The sequence below is a fragment of the Schistocerca piceifrons genome, chromosome 1 (genome assembly GCF_021461385.2).
Source record: "Schistocerca piceifrons isolate TAMUIC-IGC-003096 chromosome 1, iqSchPice1.1, whole genome shotgun sequence".
Taxonomy (NCBI): Eukaryota; Metazoa; Arthropoda; class Insecta; order Orthoptera; family Acrididae; genus Schistocerca; species Schistocerca piceifrons.
In genome coordinates, this window is record NC_060138.1 from 835,128,698 (window position 1) to 835,142,526 (window position 13,829).

Consider the following 13,829-nt stretch of genomic DNA (forward strand, 5'->3'; position numbering starts at 1 on the left):
GCACGGCCTGTGGCGGAGTGGTTACACGTCAATAACATCCCTGTAATGAACTGGCCCGGACAGACCTGAATCCTATAAAACACCTTTGGGATGTTTTGGAAGGCCGACTTCGTGCCAGGCCTCACCGACCGACATCGATACCCCTCCTCAGTGCAGCACTCCGTGAAGAATGGGCTGCCATTCCCCAAGAAACCTTCCAGCACCTGATTGAAGGTATGCCTGCCCGAGTGGAAGCTGTCGTCAAGGCTAAGGGTGGGCCAACATCACATTGAATTCCAGCATTACCGATGGCGGGCGCCACGAACTTGTAAGTCATTTTCAGCCAGGTGTCCGGATACTTTTGATCGCATAGTGTATATCGGCCTCTTTATTTTATGACACACATAGCAAACACCGCAAGCTTACAAGATGTTGTAATTATTGGTAATGACTTTGATTTGGACTCCGTATGTTGTGCTATTTACTTCAACATAGTTACTGCTACTGGTTATCCCATGTTAAAGTGCTCGTCATATATCTTGGCGGCCGAGTTTAGGTTCGTTCTGCGCATCTGACGTCACAAAACACAGTCAGCCAATGAACAGAGAACGACGTTGCCAGATCTCGACAGCAGTGCAGAGCACGGACGAGTGTCTTCATTTTTGGAAACGTTCAGTCATAAATAAAGTAATAGAACAAAAGCAATGTCTTGATAGCACACTTTCTTTTACAGAAAGTTTGGAAAAAGCATTCTTTATACCAATTGCTTCATATTCTATTAATTAATTAAATCAAACAAGCAATAAGACTCCTAATTCAGGCTATAGCAAGGAAAGGTGTTTGTTTCAATCTCACGAACTGCTTTTTCGCAATAAAGAACAACTGTAATTGTTTATTTCCTATTGTACTTCGACGAAGCGTGAGTAATTCATAGTCATACCAACAGTGTTTATAAGTAGCTGCGTGAGGTGTTAGACTCGTTATGGAGTAACGCTGTTCAATGAGCTGAGGTGGCGGAACGGTTAAGGTGTTGGGCTGCTAAGTGAATGGTTATGAGTTCAAACCTTGTGCGGTGCTTAATATTTTCTTTATTTAAAAACAACATTGGAGTGCCTTACTTCACGAATTTTATTCGTTTGAATGAAATTTCTAGTGCTTTGCCTCTTCATTAACTTTTTCGCTGCTGCAGACACGTGCTCCCCACATTCCGCGCTGTGCGCGATTTTGTCATCACTGCACTTCTCGCTTGTGCAGACACATGGTGTTCCCACTGCTTTGACACACTTATCATTCGATTTCACAAAAACTATTTGGCCCAAAAATTTGATTTTTACACGTCTTCTTGCCTGATACCTTCCCCCCATAAATGACTTAATTTTGTTTTGACGTGCAGCATTAAATGCAGTAAACCATCGCACGAAATTTTGAAGAGTTTGCAGAGGTAAAAGTCCATAGCGTATACTTCCCGTATGGTCGATTTTAGTTGCCACAATGTTGAGAATGAAATGTGGACAAGATACCTAAATTTCATATAATATTTACTGTATAACAATATCTCATTTAATTTAAGTACCACATAGGTGTCGTATGTAATACTGAGAAATATTCCGTCTTTCGCGACTGTAATAAAAGTTTTATATACACACGGCGCGTTTGGCTTTATTTTAAAGCACTTCCATCGGTGAAAGGTATGGCACATACACAATGGTATTCATGTTCTATTTCTTGTTTTTGTTCCACAGTCGCAGTTTTACCAATGGTATTGAAATATATCCCTCTTCTGCAACTGTAATAAGCGACTTATTTAGACCAGACGCGTTTCTCTCTTTTGAAGCATCATAAGAGGACTGTATTTTGTGTCCTCCATTGCCAAGTCACCTTTCGTAGTTTTATGCTGCGGTATCACAATATTCAACGTTTGTGTTGACTCATCAGTGTTTTAGCAAATAAATGCTGTTTGTGTGTGCCACACACAAAATTATATTTGACATAGCTCTGAGCACTTTACTGACAGACGGTATATTCAAGTCCTAATGTTTTTGTAAGTCCACAGTTTTGATTAATGTATTTTGTCTACTTCCTTTTGATTGACTGAAGTGCTTTAAAATAAAGCCAAACGTGCCCAGTGTAATAAAACTTTTGTTACAGTCGCGAAAGGTGGAATATTTCTCAATATTACATACGACACTTATGTGGTACTTAAATTAAATGAAATATATAGGTATCTTGTCCACATTTCATTCTCAACATTGTGGCAACTAAAATCGACCATACGGAAAGTATACTCTATGGACTTTTACCTCTGCAAACTCTTAAAAATTTCGTGCAAAGGTTTACTATATTTAATGCTGCATAATAACTGCGTTGAACATCGAAACAAAATTAAGTCATTTATGGGGGGAAGGTATCAGTCAAGAAGATAGGTAAAAATCTAATTTTTGAGCCAAATAGTTTTTGTGGAATCGAATGATAAAGCGTGTCAAAGCAGTCGGAACACAATGTGTCTGCACAGGCGAGCAGTGCAGTGACAAAATCGCGGACAGCGCGGAATGCAGGGAGCACGTCTTTGTAGCAGCGAATGGGTTAATGCGGCCGTGGTGGCTTTACTTCATGAACTGCGCGCTCCCCCCTACACGTAAGCTTGCGAACTATGCTATACCACAGTCTAACATAACAGTCGCGACACTTAGCCTCGATTTTGTTGCCTACAGCGCCAGCAGCGCCCCAAGCGGCTGGTAGGTTGAACTGTGAGTTCGGCGCGATCGTGAAAGCGAATAGTGATTGATTATTTTGATTTATACAATGGTTTTTACCATCGGGAGCGTTTGTAGCGCAATGAATTGCAGCAACAACAGAAAGAAGACACCACAGCTGTCTCCTTTTAGGTTTCCTAAGGATCCTGAGAGGTATATACCATCATGTTACTAAACTGTATCGTCAGGATTCAATTGCAAACTATATGTGTATAAATGATGAATGTATCGTGCTAGGAGCAGAAAATGGCTTGTTAATAGCAGACGAGAAGACCTTATGAAGAAAGACCCAGTTTACCTGTATAATAATATTAGGTTTTGTCCGCTACATTTCGAAGAAAACCAGTTCATGAACGCAGACAATAACAAACTCGTGTGGAATGCAGTACCCACACTGTTTGACATACTAAATAAGCCACCTCAACTGACGATGAAGAGGAAACTGCCACAAAGATTCGACAGTCAATCTAAAACTGTAAAACAGTCATATGACACAGAAGCAGCCAGTTCAGCTCTCCATGTATCAGTGCCAGATTCGTGCGAATCGTCACCACAGACGTGCTTTGACAATAAAGTGGTTAGATTAAGTGCAGCTGTTCATGTCTTACAAAAGCGTGTGAAGCGTCAGAATGTTCAGATCGAGCGAAACTATTACGGGACAAGCAAAGTGCCTACAGACAGATTGTTTGAAAATTATTCAAGTGTTTGGTTTTTCGTGAAATGTAATGTGTAATCAGCTCATTATAATGTTTTCAGCATATTTCTGCCACTATTTGGCAGTTGCTTTACCCACTTTGAATAATATAAAGATTAAGGTCGTACTTGTGGCAACAGGTAACAATGACACACAGTAGGCCTACAGAACGATAAACGAGCTGTCAATCGCTTTTGCATGTAGAGGTACATGTCTGTGCTTCTTACATGTGAATCTGTGTGTTTATATTCTTTTGATATCAACGTGGTAAGCTGCAATTCTGTCCAATGTCACAAATGTTTCTTCACGAATGTGTTGTAGCTTGCCACTCTATTCATGGTTTTTGTCCATACTTGCGCTTACTTTAGAATCATTAATAGAAACATATATGCCTTCCGATACTAAACTCTTGGAGGCAAGAAAATAACTCGAATAATTCGGAAATTACGTAGGAAATGGATGTAAACAAACATTATGCTTACAACGCGTCTGACGTTCACCTTACCTGCCGCTTGGAGCGCTAGTGTCGCTCCATCTGTCAAACGGCAACAACTTTTACAGCAGTGAGTGTCGCGACTGTTATGTTAGACTGTGGCTATACTATGGCGCTGCTTCTATTGGCGCGTGCGTCGTGTGCAACTGGCAACACAGCAATCTCCAGCGTCTAGGCGGGCATGCGCGAGCCGCCAAGATAAAAGAATTGAACTATAGTACTGCTTATCGCTTGTTAAACTCTAATAACAAAGACATTTCTCTAAAATGTTCATTTGCGCAGTTCTGCACTGAACTGAAATTTGTCGGCCTCATGTGTGTGCTGATGTAGGGCACTGCAGAGTGCAGACTATACTCACCACCTTTCGTGTCTACTGCTACACGGGCCAGTCATATTAATGTGAGCACTTGCCCGACGTCAACGCACAATAACCACTAGCAGAAGACAGGTGGCAGCACTAGCAGTGGAAGGTATACAAAGTGTGTCGGGAAGACGCAGAACCTTGCAGTCATTGTGAAATTTAAAATTTTCCCGGCGAACTAAACATTCAAAAAGATTTCGGGCTTGCAGCCGGTCGCCGTTAGCTTCCATCCACGATATTTCGACTGGACAACTGCCAGCCATCCTCAGGTGAGCCATCGAAGACTGACGAAGACGCCCTCCGTTCCGCAATATGTAGCGTGCAGCGATTATTCCGCGCATGCGTCAAAATCATATTGACAGACGAACCACATCGCCCGCCAGCAGTGGCTCTCTGGGGCATTCAGTTTATCGAAAGCCCACACACAATGATTTGTATTTAAAATCGTCCAGCTGCCATCACCCATCGCAAACAATGAGTGTACTTAAAACACTTGTACACAGAGCTCATGTAGTGTCAGATGTAGATAGTTTGCCTGAAGAGCTTGCCCACCTGAAGAGGGGTTTCAAAGAGAATGGATATTCTACAAGGCAAATTAGCAAGGCACTTGCAATTAAGCCAAAAAAACAGGGAGTGGAGAAAGAAGAGAGCACGCCTACTATATCTTTAGCTTTTCTTCCCTTTGTTGGCAACATTTCCTTCAAAATTGCAAGAATCCTCCACGGTTTCGAAGTGAAAGTGATTTTACGTCCACCATCGAAGATTTCCGACCTGCTGGGATCGGTGAAAGACGATGCGGCATTGCGGAAGGCGGGAATTTATAAAATACCTCGTCAGTGTGGCATGTCATATATAGGACAAACATTGCGAACAGTAGAAGAACGTTGCACTGAACAACAACGCTGTACTCGCCTTTTGCAACCTAGCAAGTCTGCAATGAATTTCCAGTGGACGCTCAATGGAGTATGACAAGACAACAATTTTAGACACAGCGACATCCTTTTGGGACTCCGTCATAAAAGAATCAGTGGAAATTCGCATGACAGACAATCTTATGAACCGTGACAATGGCTACCAGCTTGATAATGCGCGGAACCCCGTCATCTCTAAGATCTGCTCCAGACGAAGACGTCAGAGTACTCCCATGGCCAAGGCAATGGACAACGCCGAAGACAGCTGAGTTCTGCAGTTCCACCAGCGAGGGCGCTGCTGGCGGGCGGTGTGGTTCGTCTGTCAATATGATTTTGACGCATGCGCGGAATACTCGCTGCACATTATATTGCGGAACGGAGGGCGTCTTCGTCAGTCTTCGATGGCTCACCTGAGGATGGCTAGCAGTTTTCCAGTCAAAATATCGTGGATGGAAGCTAACGACGACCGGCTGCAAGCCCGAAATCTTTTTGAATATTGCAGTCATTGTCGTAATGCGGAAACGTAGCAATTTATCTGACGTCCAAAAGGGCATGGTCATTGGCTTTCGGCTCAAGGGTCGAAACATTTCAGAAACGGCTAAGATTGTAACCTATTCATATGCCGCCATGGTTAAAGTATACCACGCATGGCAAAATGATGCTATATAAAATCGGCGCCGAGGAAGCTGTGGTACAAGTACCAAGAATGCACCACGGGCCATTCATGACAGCTGCGGAGGTGTGTTCGGGCAAATAGATATGCGGCAATCCACTGCCCAGACGAAACAAGGGGTTACCAACAGTTTCTCCTCACGTTCTGCGACCGTTACTGCGTATGGACCTCTGCAGCGGGCGTCTATTTCATGCAACCATGCTGACTGCTGTTCATTGACGACGAAGGCTGTAATTAGTACGCCAGCGCCGAAAATGGACTTCCACTGAGTGGCGACAGACGGCCTTTTCAGATGAATCACGTTTTATGCTCCATCGGTTAGATGGCACTTGACATGAGTACACAAGAAGGGTGCATGATGATCTGGGGAAAGCTTTTGTGGCATTCCCTGGGTGCTCTCGTAATTCTGGAAGTCACAGTGGATAAACACAAGTACTGTTTGTTTTTCCTGGCACCACGGCATCTAAAAGCAGGACAGTGGAACGTGTCACGCAGCCTGTAGTGTACGTGCATGGTTTGAAGAGCACAAGGATGAGTTTACCGTACTTCCCTGGACACCAGACTCCCCGGATTTAATCAAAACGAGACAAATCTTGAGACCACCTCGATCTGAATGACAGCGCCATTGATCCTCATCCGAGAAACCTAGTGCAGCTGGCCAGAGCACTGGAGTCAGTATGGATCCACATCCCTGTCAGTACTTTGCAGAACCTCATTGACTATTGGTGCACGTCTCGCAGCGGTGCACGATGCAAACGATCGTCGTCAGGCCTTTGACAGGTGGTCATATTTATGTGACTGGACAGTGTAGAATAATAAGCATCCCTGTAGTTTTGCATACGATCGTCAACGAACAGTGGCGCTATTTCTCATTAAAAGCCATTAAGCGCCTTTTTGTGTCTAAGATGCTGTGTGTTTTAAAGATGTTCCGTTGGTAATTTTCCTCACACGAATCTACGGCCCTAACTCTTGATTACTTAATGGATCCATCACGTCTAGTCTTTCTCTTCAACTTTGTGAAACAAGTATAGGTGGCACAAAGAAGAAGTCCGATTGTACTAGGGAGTGGCAGTGTGAATGGAATAATAAAATTTCCAATTTAAATAACAATTTTTGACACGACTAGTGTGCTACTTCTTCTCATAGGCATTCTTCAAAAACAGTTGCTGAAAAAGATTACCATTATCTAAATGAACAGATTTGTTTTTGCGGCCGGCTGGAGTGGCCGAGCGGTTCTAGGCGCTACAGTCTGGAACCGCGCGACTGCTACGGTCGCAGGTTCGAATCCTGCCTCGGACATGGAAGTGTGTGATGTCCTTAGGTTAGTTAGGTTTAAATAGTTCTAAGTTCTAGGGGACTGATGACCTCAGAAGTTAAGTCCCATAGTGCTCAGAGCCATTTGAAGCTCGGCGCTGCCAGCAGAAACTGCAGCGCTTAACTTCACCATGCAATTTTGACACTAGAACTGCTACGTTGGTGACGTTTGTAGAAAAGAAAAAATACGAAAGTCGGCACGAAGTGTTCCAGACAGCCCCAATTTGTGATGAAATCGAACGACTGACCCTTTTATTGTGCCACTTACATGCAATTTGCATTGTTAGCAAAGTGGTTATCGCCAAGCCTGAATGTTCATCGTTTTCCTTTCAATTCTTGCTCTAAGGGAGATAAGCAGGCAGCTAGCCTGTTGATGTACAGAATATCTCTTGATAAATCAATACTTAAGTATACAGATCTAATACCGGCAGCATATTTAAAATGTGCAGCTTATATTTTTACAGACCGGTACGACAATATCTTTCTCCACGATATAGATCGATACTTTCCTCGATATATTGAGATCAGATATGGAGATATTCTAAACATCTTTATTTATTTATTAATTTTATTTATCCATCCGTTGATAATAAATATTGTATGGATGTTGTCAAGGGTACATGTAAGCCATTTCAAAGAAATGGTACACAAACAATATATACGTAAAAATGTACAAAACAAAATAATAAAATGAAGTTAATAACAATTCAATGAAATTAATATAGCCTATATACACTCCTGGAAATTGAAATAAGAACACCGTGAATTCATTGTCCCAGGAAGGGGAAACTTTATTGACACATCCCTGGGGTCAGATACATCACATGATCACACTGACAGAACCACAGGCACATAGACACAGGCAACAGAGCATGCATAATGTCGGCACTAGTACAGTGTATATCCACCTTTCGCAGCAATGCAGGCTGCTATTCTCCCATGGAGACGATCGTAGAGATGCTGGATGTAGTCCTGTGGAACGGCTTGCCATGCCATTTCCACCTGGCGCCTCAGTTGGACCAGCGTTCGTGCTGGACGTGCAGACCGCGTGAGACGACGCTTCATCCAGTCCCAACCATGCTCAATGGGGGACAGATCCGGAGATCTTGCTGGCCAGGGTAGTTGACTTACACCTTCTAGATCACGTTGGGTGGCACGGGATACATGCGGACGCGCATTGTCCTGTTGGAACAGCAAGTTCCCTTGCCGGTCTAGGAATGGTAGAACGATGGGTTCGATGACGGTTTGGATGTACCGTGCACTATTCAGTGTCCCCTCGACGATCACCAGTGGTGTACGGCCAGTGTAGGAGATCGCTCCCCACACCATGATGCCGGGTGTTGGCCCTGTGTGCCTCGGTGGTATGCAGTCCTGATTGTGACGCTCACCTGCACGGCGCCAAACACGCATACGACCATCATTGGCACCAAGGCAGAAGCGACTCTCATCGCTGAAGACGACACATCTCCATTCGTCCCTCCATTCACGCCTGTCGCGACACCACTGGAGGCGGGCTGCACGATGTTGGGGCGTGAGCGGAAGACGGCCTAACGGTGTGCGGGACCGTAGCCCAGCTTCATGGAGACGGTTGCGAATGGTCCTCGCCGATACCCCAGGAGCAACAGTGTCCCTAATTTGCTGGGAAGTGGCGGTGCGGTCCCCTACGGCACTGCGTAGGATCCTACGGTCTTGGCGTGCATCCGTGCGTCGCTGCGGTCCGGTCCCAGGTTGACGGGCACGTGCACCTTCCGCCGACCACTGGCGACAACATCGATGTACTGTGGAGACCTCACGCCCCACGTGTTGAGCAATTCGGCGGTACGTCCACCCGGCCTCCCGCATGCCCACTATACGCCCTCGCTCAAAGTCCGTCAACTGCACATACGGTTCACGTCCACGCTGTCGCGGCATGCTACCAGTGTTAAAGACTGCGATGGAGCTCCGTATGCCACGGCAAACTGGCTGACACTGACGGCGGCGGTGCACAAATGCTGCGCAGCTAGCGCCATTCGACGGCCAACACCGCGGTTCCTGGTGTGTCCGCTGTGCCGTGCGTGTGATCATTGCTTGTACAGCCCTCTCGAAGTGTCCGGAGCAAGTATGGTGGGTCTGACACACCGGTGTCAATGTGTTCTTTTTTCCATTTCCAGGAGTGTACATCCCTGCTTGTTATTTTAAATGCATAGTCTGTTTTTCATAAGGCTTTAGTTTTGTCCTCCCTAAACGGCAAATCCTTATGTACACAACACTGCTTAAGTATATATTTACATCACACAACAGCTGTCCTTTAAGTATGTAAATGTAATGAATGATTAGGTAATGAATGATTATGTACAGATAGAGTATTTTCCACTTTGCCTCTATAAATATTATCAGAAAAAATTTATTGACCTACATAGTAATTTACAGAATAAAAACATTGTTCTACTAGAAATTTTTTATATTCTGTTTTAAATTTGTTATCATCTTCTAACAGCCTGATGTTGACTGGCAGTGCGTTGTACAGTTTTGCACCGATATGGCTCACACGCCTTTGTGTATTCGTTCTTTTTGTTCGCTGAGTATGGAGTGCTGCGCTATTACAGGTATTGTAGTTATGAAAGTCGGCATTTGTCTGAAAATCTGCAATGTGAGTCCTGACATACAATACACATTTGTATATGTATAATGATGGTATAGTAAGTATTCTAAGCTTTTTGAATATGGGTTTGCTGTGTGTCTGTGGATGACTGTGAGTTATTATTCAGATGGCCCTCTTCTGCAACAAAAAAATTTGTTTTAGGTGCCCTGTTGTGGAACCCCAAAATGTTATTCCGTATGTGGCAAGAGATTGAAAATAGCCGAAATATGCCATTCTGGCACCCTCTGAGGTACAAACATTTGCAATAATTCTGAGGGCAAAACAGGCTGAATTAAGTTTCTGTGCAAGTTTTATTACGTGGTCATTAAAATTTAAGTTTTCATCCACATGAATCCCCAGCAATTTTGTGGATGTCACCCCACACCAGATCGAGATTTACATTTTGACATCTTTTCCCAAACTGCATATAATTTGTTTTATTTACATTCAGTGTTAATCTGTTTGCATTGAACCAAAAGTGGATGTAATTTAGTACTTTATCAGCAGTTGTTGGTAGCAATTGCTTTGGTGCACTTATTATCACACTAGTATCATCTGCAAATATTATTGCTTTGGCTGCATCATCTGAGGTGTGGAAATCATTTATATAGACAAGAAACTATATGGGCCCTAGGACGCTGCCTTGTGGTACTTCTATTTCTACATTTTTTGCCTCTGATACTGAATTTATTTTGTGGTTGGAGTAAGTTGATGTCAGTCCTACAACCTGTGTTCTGTTTTTTAGGTATGATTCAAACCATTTTTTCCTATCCCATATATACCCAACACTTCCAATTTTTCTAAAAGAATGTTCTGGTTCACAGTGTCAAAAGCTTTGGTGAGGTCTAAATTTACTCCTACTACACTATAATCTTTTTCTAGATTTTTGATTATTTGTTCAGTGTAGCACATTACTGTTGTTTCGGTATTTTTATGTGCTTGGAAGCCATGCTGATTTCTGTTTAGTAAATTATGGTCATTTAGATATTTGTTGATTCGGTGCTTCATCAGTTTTGTAATATTTTTGAAAATGCTGGGAGAAGAGATATTGGGCGATAGTTTTTTACCTTATACTTGTCGCCGTTTTTAAATAATAGCTTCACTTTTGAAATTTTCAGCCTTTCTGGAAAAGCTCCTTCACTGAATGATAAATTGGCTATGTGAGCAAAGGGCTTTGCGGTTTGTGGTGCTGTCCTTGTTATGATTGACACAGGCACCACATCTATGCCAGCCGAAATTTTAGGTTTCAAGCTTTGTATCACTTTAAACATTTCACCCTTATTTGTTGGCTCTACCCTCATCCTACAAGCTATTTTTGGATATTCTGGTTTTTCCTTGTTTGTAAATTTTAAGCTTAATGAAGTTGTTGCATTTATGAAATAATTGTTAATATAATTTGGCAAATCTTGTTTATTAATATTGACATTTTTAAAATTTTTGAGATTAATGTCCTGGTTTTCACAACTCTTCCCCATTTCAGTCTTCACAATACCCCACATGGCTTTCGATTTGTTTTCAAACTGTCTTATAAAACTATCATTACTCATGAATTTTGCTTTAGCAATTACTTTTCTATATACCCTCTTGTAATTCCTGACATATTCTATGAATTGTGGGTCTGTGGATGTTTTCGTTTTAGAAATTAGTCTCTTTAGGGTTCCACAGGAAGTTTTGATGCCAGCTGTGATCCAAGAACTTGGCTTTGTATTGCCATGTGACATGATTTTTGACAGCTTTTTAGGAAAACACATTTCAAAATATCCCATGAAAATGGAATAAAATGTGTTATATGCATCATTTGTATTTGTTAGGGATAGTACTTCTGCCCAAGCCTCATTAGTTAGCATATTTATGAATTCTACACAGTTTTCTGTAAAAAAATTTCTTTTGTACATGGTTTTTTTTCTCTTTCAGTGGCCTTGAAGGGATTTTGAGGACAAGAGCATTGTGGTCTGATAATCCCAAATCAGTATTTGTTACTTCAACTTCTGTGCGTCCTACATTTGAAAATATATTATCAATAAGACTGACTGTATTATTTGTTATTCTTGTGGGAGTGTGTATGTGTGGAAGCAGGTTGAAACTACATAACAGATTTAGGAACTGGTCTTTTTGCCTACTTTCACTCATAAGATTAATATTGAAGTCACCACACACAACTACAGTGGCTCTATCGGTGAACAGAGTGTTAAGCAATATTTCTAATTGGTTGAAGAATATGTCTGCATCACCAGTAGGTGGTCTGTATATTGCTAAGACTATGACTTTTCCCTGTATTTCATTCAACTGCACAGCTGCTGCTTCAAAATGATTTTCCACACTCGATGATTCAGCTTTACACCTTCTTTTATAGCTGATACTTGGTTTGGTAAATATACATACACCTCCATTTTTGGTATTTTTTCTACAATATTGGCTTCCCAATTTAAACGGATGAATATTAATGCGACTTAGTTCAAAACTTCTGCACCAATGCTCCACAATGCACATGCAGTCAATATTTGCGCTGTTCATAGCTACCTCAAGTTCTAATGATTTATTTCTAAGACACTGAATGTTAAAGCTTAGAATATGCAGATGATGAGGATGAGAACTGGTTACATTTGTATTTACATTTTGTGGTGTCATACTCCGTTCCTTGCCCTGGAGAGATACCAAAAATCCTCCAGAAGGACACGTTTTCTGCACCTTGTAGGTCGTTCACTGGGATAGGGTGCTGCTGCTGGTGGTGTAGCATTTCTGTTGTTGTTGTTGATGATGATGATAATGATGATGGTGTAGCTGTTTCTGATACTTCAGGTGTTGGTTCTGTTGTTATTGATATGCTTCCTTGTGAACTGCTAGCACTTGGGGTGTTTTCTTGCGATGTCAGAACATCACACTTGTCTTGTAGTGGTGATGCTTCATTTCAGATTCACCAAGTTGTTTGTGGGTCTTGTCCTTGAGGGGAATTACGTTTGAAGTGTCACAACTTACTTTCGTTTTTGCATTTACTATTTCTATTATTTTTGCAATTACGAAATTTTTTCCTAATATATTTAGGTGGAAACCATGTCTAGTACGGAATCTCCTTCCTAGTTTGCTTATACCAATGAAAGTCACATTTTCAAATCGTCTGCATATCTGTTAAACTATTTGCACTTTCCACTTCTTTGTTAACGCAGAACCATTCCGCTAGGTCATGACGATGTGGCACTGAAAATACAATGACGTTAGTACATCTTAGTTCGCCTTTTTAGTGAAAGCAACAGAACTGGTTTTTCGTTTCTTGCGACGTCGTTTGTTCCCGCCAGGAAAACGGCAAAGCCTTTGTTGCTTAATGTGGGAATTTTTTCGTGGCTTAGTGCAGTTGCTGTGCAGAATTTCGCACCTGGTTTCACCATGGAAGTTAAGTTCACATTGCTTTTATTACGAAAGTCAGTAGCTATGTTTCGCCCTTGGCTGTCTGAACATATTTCGATTTTTGTAATTGTTTTGGAGCTACAAAATGTAGGCCTAACTCCGCTGTTTATTTCCTCTTTCTTTTCACACAATCGGATAATCCATCGGAACTACGTAAGGTCGGCAGATGTTTGTTTACTAAATTTACGTCGGATTTCTTATTTTTCTGCGTCAACGATTTTTTTTTGTTCTGGCTTATTTACAAGATCCTTTTGCTTTTCACATGGTTCATGAGCACTATCACTAAACTCTGCACTTCCACAATCTGTTGTGGAAAGTACTTGAAATAAGTTGTCGTGCACGAAGCTGACATTTATTTCACAATTCTCTTGATCTTGTACTTTTTGTTTGCGGCCGCTGCACTTCACCTTTGTCCACTTTTCGGAAACTGTCGAACTATCTTGCAGAAAACGTGGCGTGTTCACTTCAGTTTTTCTTTCTTGAATTTTAGTAATATCCATTTTCAGGGCATTGATTACGAACTGTAGGCTACTAATTCGTTCATTTAGCTTCGTAATTTCGCCCTTGCAGTTTTCACACGATTTCTTTTTTGTCGCAAAATTTACGTTTTTGTGGAGAGACACATTTCG